This window comes from Pteropus vampyrus, unplaced genomic scaffold, assembly GCF_000151845.1.
Source record: "Pteropus vampyrus isolate Shadow unplaced genomic scaffold, Pvam_2.0 Scaffold39, whole genome shotgun sequence".
In the NCBI taxonomy this organism is placed as follows: domain Eukaryota; kingdom Metazoa; phylum Chordata; class Mammalia; order Chiroptera; family Pteropodidae; genus Pteropus; species Pteropus vampyrus.
In genome coordinates, this window is record NW_011888820.1 from 5,205,157 (window position 1) to 5,212,893 (window position 7,737).

A 7,737-nucleotide genomic window follows, 5' to 3' on the forward strand; every position below is an offset into this window, starting at 1 on the left:
TAAACACATTCTCGTGGTTTACTGAAAGATGCTTAGATTTTATAAACTAATGTCCAATTTTAATCTTTATGTCAATGATATGCATTGTTTTTCACAATTATTTAACAAGAGAAGTATACTTTCCTAAAGCATTTTGGAGGACTAGTGTTTCACAGAACAGATTTTGAGTATACTGACTTAAAGTCATTGAATTTCTCAATTATTTCCAGACTCCTTGGGAAGTAATATGTTTTAAAAATTTGGGTTAAGTCATCATTTATTTTATCTCTGAATATTTGCATTTAGTTTTTAATGTGCTTCCCTTGAGCATTTACACAACTAGGAAGTTCTTAATTTAACTTGGCAACTGGAAGGGAAAGATAGCATGCACAATTAAATTTATAGATTATTTTTTAAAACATCTTTTATCCATTTACTTTACTTTACACCTCTCAACATAACAAACGTCTTTTACTAAGAAATGGAAAAACTTATAAAATTTGCAGCATCTGCTTCTTTCTTATGCTTACTGACTAAGATTTTTAAAAAGTGCTGTAAATGGTTGAAAGCTAGAATATTGGACAAATGAAATAAAAGTTTGGAAAATCCATAGGCGGAATTTGATTCTAATTATTTCAAATTATTAAGAATGCTAATTTAAATATATGGAAAATATATAGAGTTGATATTTTAGCAGATGTCAAAACGGAAACTGCTAAACATGAACTTGACAAAGGTAAGCAAGTAAGGAAGACTTTATTCAAGATTACTGCAATAGGGTGAAGAGGCCAGAATTCAGTCTGAGCACAACTCTATTTGAAATACAGGGGCTGAAGAGATTTTTCAAAGCTAGATTGGAGAGGTCATAGGACATTTCCTTTTGAAAACTGACTTTATTCAGAGGAAAAGTAAACTTTATCTTATTTTTATAACAAGAGGTAGTTTTACAACTTGGAGCAAGTCATTCTGCCAAAGTTAGGCTTCTGCCCTCGCAAGGAAATGGGGAGATAGAGGTTCTAGCTTCCTTGACGGTTACGTTTCAAAGGGATGGCTTAGGGCCCCATGAGGGCTCCATGAGAAAGAGCTCCAGGTTGTAAAACTTGCAAGAAGCCTTTACAAAGATTTACATCTAAAGGGCAGTGAAAGGATTTATGATTAAATGTTTTCTAAAGTAAGTGTTCTAAGAAAAGGGAGGTCAGGGGTCTGTAGTCAGGAAGAATGCTGTATAAAGTTTCCTCAAACCAAGGGAAACGTTAGGCTGTCTGGGGCCCCAAATATAACCAGAGAGTTGGGTGTGAAATTTTCTGGCCATTTTCACACTATTAAGTTTTAAAGGTAGGCATTGCCAGATAGACAGATCAATAGGAGAACATCTCTTGTCAGGAACTGGACTTAACCAATATTTTTACTATGTGTCTGTTTCTAAAGAATCTGTTCACTGAAAAGCAGAGCAAGAAAGGAAACATTTTTATGCCTCTCCTTTGAAATTGCTTTCCGAAAAAAATTTAAAAATTATAAGAATAATCATAATTCTAAAATTACTACCACAAAAGAAAAATACACACTAATACGTAATACTTTTATATTTTAAGTTATGTAATCATGTGTTCACAGTAGAAAGTATATATAAAATTTATTTTTTTCTTTCAATTATTTACTCTAGTTTTCTAATTTCCCCATGCCTAATTAGCTGGTAGTTACAAATGAGGCCACATTTCATAGTTCTTCACATCTTTATTGGTACTTTCCAGCCTAAAAACTTTTGGGAAGACTCAGGGTTATCTCATATGTGCTCGTGTACAAGTCTGGACAGCCGTTTCGTGACTTTCTTTACACAGCTTCTGCCATTGACTTTACTTTCCCCTCAACTGGGTTCCACTGGACCCTCAAGACTGTTAATTACTGGGTGCTGGGACTATTTCACACAGGCACTGTGGTCTTAAGTAGAACTCTTAATAATGCACTTATGTTCTCAAGGTTATGTTTCTGACAAACTGGTATTTGTGATTCTCTTCTTTTTGCTTAAAATTATTTTATGCTGCATGTAATCTTATGTGTGACAGAGTTGTGAGTTAACATTTTCCTATATTCATAAGTGGTTCTTCTCATTAGGACCCACAGGGAAGTCCATGATGGAATGAATTTTATACTGATTGCACTTTTCAGCATTCTTCTCCACTGTGTGTCTTGGGGCTTTATGAGTGTGTTTTGCTTGTCACATCTGGCTCTCTCTTCTTTTGGGATGAGTCCATTCCAAGGGTCTCATTAGATACTCATGCACACAGATTTCTGACTGAACAATCCACACATTTTCTTGACGGTATTCAGACATGTCTAACTTTCAGTTTAGATTTAATATGTGATCTATAATACTTGATTTTGGAAGGTATAGATTATTTATTATTATTATTTTAGTTTTTGTCATCTTAATTTTTATTTTTATTTTTTATTGATTTAAAAAAATTTATTAGTTTCAAATATATAGTACATTAGTTAGACATTTATATAGTTTATACAATGATCCCCCTAATTGCTCTTTCTCTCATCTGGCTCTCTACCTAGCCATTACATTAATGCTATCTGCTTTCCCTATGCTGAGTATAGATTCCTTTGCCTGCTTATTCTTTCTCTTTTTTAAGTTCCCTTAAATGTGTCAATTTGCAGTCCCCAAAATGTAATCATTTTAAGTAGGCATGTAAATTTCAGTTCTACTTTATATAAATATAGCACACAATTTTTAGAAATATTTAGAACATTGATATATTGTACAACTTACAAGAAAGTCATGGCCCATGTACAAACCTGCATTTGCAAACTATTTTGCTGTTTCTTTCAAGAAAATGCTATCTTGTGTCAGTCTAGGAATTTGGTTACATTAGTGAACACAATAGACTGCAATTCTTATCCCCATGAAGAATATATATAATATGAAAAGATTAAGAATTTGTCTTCCACATTTCTTTGTTTATTGTTTTCATAAAATGTTTTTATGAATACAGTAAAATTTTATATTTCCTTGTAATTAACAGTAACAGCTTCTTCACTCTAAATGTTTGCTCTTTTTACAGAAACTATCAAAATTTTCGGAGAAAAAAATGTAAAATTGTTCTATTTTTCCTAAATAGAAAATCATGGTAAGGAGATAAGACAGTGAAAAACAATTCAGATCCAAGAATCTGCACTCTGTTTTTATTTTGTCACTCAGTACCCATGGACCAACTACTTGATTACCGCGACTCTCTTTTCTCATCTGTAAAATGCAGCTAGGAATAACTTCTTGAAAAGGTTGTTGCAAGAATCAATGAGCATAATAATTGTGAGCCCGGCTGCTGATGTGCCTGGGACTTAGCACTTAACAGCATCGATTATGTTCCCTGTTTACTCTAACTCTCAAAAATTAAGTCTGGTTATTTGCAAATCAAACATGTCAAATAAACTTAAGAAAACTGGTAAATTTGAAATAAAAATGGCTGTACCAAATATAAATCCTGTCTTCTTCAACCCTCTCATATTTAAATTTTGAATAAAACACTTAACACCTTATGTTTTATATTTATTAGTTCTTATCTCATGTCTCCTGCTATAGTATAAAATCCTTGATAGTCATAAATATATGTTCTAAAAAAATATGTTCTAAAGAGTGCCCTCAGGAAGGGCTTTGCCCAAAGTACATTCTTAACAAATAATTTCTGTGTTTTTAATTTGTAACCCTCTAAGTTCAAAGTTTTCTCTCAATAATATATATTTAAAACAAAAATGTATGCCTTATTTTTATAGTTTATCAAGAAGAATTGATGATATTCACCTTTAAAAAATCTCATTTTGTTTTCCACAATTTAGCTTTTAATTGTCAGTATTCCCAAATGTACCCCAAAATAAATCTCATTTCTTTCTATATACCTAGGAGTCTCTTAACTATATTGCTTCTGTTATAAAGAACAACCAAGATAAATTATATTGTATTATTATGCATGACAGAGCAACAAAGCACCATTGGGCCCAATTCACTCAATTTCTACATATCTTTTATGAGCCTTCTCACATAGAAGCAGGGAATTTAAATACTCAGAAAGAGTTATATATCCCAACCATGTAAATTCTCTCTCTCTTTTTTTTAAAAGTGAAACACAGTCGTTGCCACATGCAGCCTCATCAACCAAGTGTCTCAGGGGTAAATAAATCACCAAGGAGATCAAGTCGGCAAGAATTTCACTTTGCTAAGTAATAGCACTCATAGAGAAGAAATTCTAAAAAGTTTCCAAATATGCTAGATGCATGTTAGAATATTTAGGAGAAATCATTGGCTGTGACTCCCTTAAGCCTCATTTTACTTCAATTTAGTCAAACAGAAACCTTTTTCTGAAAAACAGGCAGTCAGATCTAGAAAGCTATGAGTGAGTATCAGGAGTTTTGGATTCCATTCTTGATCCTCCCCCTGGCTTAGGTCATTTCAGCAAGTTCTTTATTGATTCTATGCCTTTTTTTATCCCTCTCTGAAAGCCAGGATTGAGAATTGGATATCTTCCATTAAGTGGACAGGAAAACAATGGGGAAGGAAGTAGGTTTTACTTTCCTGTGTATAAAGTCACTAACTGATAATAACAGAAATGGTATATAAATATAGACCTCTTGGGCTGTCATCTAAAGGGTTGAGGAATGTAGTAGTTCAAGACACAAGAGTTTGAAAATACACTAAGAAAGGTATTACTACTAAAATGGCATAGTTGATTGTCTTAAAGGCTCTATCATTTTCATTTCTTTTCCTATATTAACCATCACTGTCCGATCTTCCAACAGTGGCACCAACAACAAAAGCTATTAGGAAAATTATTTTTAAGAAAAGGATAATTAAAAAATTAAATTTGTTGGTCTCATCATGACATTGCACCACAATTAAACGCTATACCAAGTATAAGAAAGAGAGAAAGTATATATTTTTAGTTTAGCGGAAACTAGGGACTGGGGTGCACCGCTGTGACGTCAGCTCCAAGGAAGCTCTCGTGCTGTTGCTTGGGCAGCTGCTGCACTTTCAAGAAAGCCACAGAGACGCGGCTGGTAATTAAGAGAAGTAACTAACATTTATGCATCGATATCATTGTGTTTTTTAATTCTGACTACCTATGAGGTAGGTCTCATTATTACTCTCATTTTGCAGATAAGGAGTCGGAGGCTCAGAAAAGTTAAAAATATTTTTCATAGTTACATACCAATTATTTTTATATCTAGAACCTGTTCTCTTAATAGCATAATCCAAGTCATACCTACCTATATACAACAGCATTGCCATTTTCTTCATCGAGTATATAAAAATACAGCCCTAAGTGAGCAGTTATTGTTTAGAAAATATTATATATGTATTTTACATGTACCGACTGGCTGCTTTTGTGAAAGAATGTGAGATAGTTCTCTTAATGCAATATAATATCCAAATGCAACATAACAGCAAAAATGCATATATTTAAAAAATAAACTGATGAAAAAGAGAAACTGCTCACCTTCCACTCCTGTACCACATAGGCTATCGTCCTCACCATGTACCCTGGAGTGAACCCTGCCTGTGCCCTGGCTGGCCTCCCTTTTTCACATTCAAAGGGATCTCTCCAGCAGAGGTGCCCTGTTGCTAAGAACAGTGCAAAGATGGAGCAGGTCCTGAGCTTCAACCTGCAGCACAAGTTCAAATTCCAGGGTCCCCTCACTGACAGTGTCACCACAAGCCTAAAGCTTGGCAACCCAACAGCCTGAAATGTGTGTTTTAAAGTGAAGACCATGCACTATGTAGGTACTGCATGAGGCCAAACAAAGGGATCATTGATGCAAGGGTGATGACTAATGTATATATGATGTTACAGTCTCAATGATCTCAATGAGAAAAGTTAACACAAGTTTATGGTTCAGTCTACGTTTGCTCCAACTGACACTTCTGATATGGGAGCAATATGGAGGAGGCAAAACTGGAAGAACTTTTTATGGATTCAAAACTTAGATGTGTGTTTGAATTGCAAGCAGAAAATGCAAAACCACATTATGTAGAAAAATAAAATTATATCCACAACTGCATCAGAGACAAACTCCAATGTTATCTAAATTTCTGAGTTCTTCTTTGGATGGCACTGAAGTTAAAAAGATGATGGAGGAATGTAAGAGGCTGAAAGGTGAAGTTAAGAGGCAAGGGGAGGAGAACAAGTAATTCAAGGAAGAAAATGGACTTTGGATGAAGAAGTCAGAGCAATAGTCTTGTTCCTGTATTAGTCATGGCTGGGGAAGAGGGCCTCCGCGGCCTGCAATTCACACTGGTGGATTTATTCTTTATTGCTGATGTAATCAGAGAGAAAATCACCTTGTAGAGGCAGCATGTGAAGGATGGTCAGTTAGACTGATGGCCAATTGAGTTATATCATGAGATTTAAATTTATCATAGCCATGTCTAAAAAGAAATTAATGTATGATGACATCTCAAAGGTCTTGCCTTTAAATTACCCCTCCCTGCCTATGCGAGTACACACACACCAACAAATACAACATACGATCTTCTAGAAAGTTAAAAATGTAAGTATATTTGTGGTTTACTGAGTGTAACCATAACAACAAACTTCAATTCTATCCCAACTCCTGACTAGAATAACACAAATATTTATACTAAAGCCTTATCTTTCCTGTGCTCATATTTCATATTATCTAGTGACTTTAATCAGTGATGAAAGCATGATTTATTTTTTAACATAAATGCAACATTATAGCTTTCAAGATCTCTATTTTATGGCTATATCTATAGTAGTTTATTTAAGAAAATGTCGTAACTACCAGTTGTTAATTTTAGATTATTGTACTATGGAAGACACATTACAAGTATAAAACCATTTTTAAAAGGCAGCTTTATGAATTTTCCATTTACTCTGGTTTGCCATTTTTATGTAATGGCTTTGGAGTCAAAAACTGCCTGGGCTCACTTTATAGGGAGATAGATAAATAAGTAGGTAGATAGATAGATAAAGATATATATATACACACACACATACATACACACACATATATATATGTATTACGTGAATATTTTTATTGAGACATAATTGACATTATATTAGTGTTAGGTGTATAACCTAATGATGTGATATTTATATGTAGTACAAAATGCTCCCCACAAAAAGTTATATTAGTGTTAGGTGTATAACCTAATGATGTGATATTTATATGTAGTACAAAATGCTCCCCACAAAAAGTGTAGTTAACATCCATCACCACACAGTTACAAAATTTTTATTCTTGTGATGAGAAATTTTAAGACGTATTCTTTTAGTAACTTTCAAATATGCAATACGGTATTATTAACTATAGTCTCCATGTTATACATTACATCCCCGTATTGTTTTACGTTTCACATATAAGTGAGATCATATGATATTTGTCTTTCTCTGACTTTTTTCACTTAGCATAATGTCCTCAGGGTCCATTCATGTTGTCACAAATAGCAAGATTTCCTTCTTTATTATGGTTGAATAATATTGTTTTGTGGGTATATATTGTGCGGGTGTGTGTGTGTACACACACACACACACACACACCATATTTTTGTTATTCATTTGTCCACTAATGGACATTTAGCTTATTTCCATATCTTGCTATTGTAAATATGCTGTGATGAATATAGGAGTCCAGACAGCTTTTTAAGTTTGTGTTTTCACTTTCTTCAGATAAATACCCAAAGAATTCCTGGATCATATTGTAGTGCTATTTAAAAATTTTCAGAAACATCCATACTGT

At 33.7% G+C, this 7,737-nt stretch overlaps 1 pseudogene; it reads left to right on the top strand.

Annotated features, from left to right (window-relative positions):
- The first annotated feature begins 5,511 nt into the window (after nucleotides 1-5,511).
- LOC105290899 lies at nucleotides 5,512-6,323 on the top strand (annotated as a pseudogene).
- The last annotated feature ends 1,414 nt before the right edge of the window (nucleotides 6,324-7,737 follow it).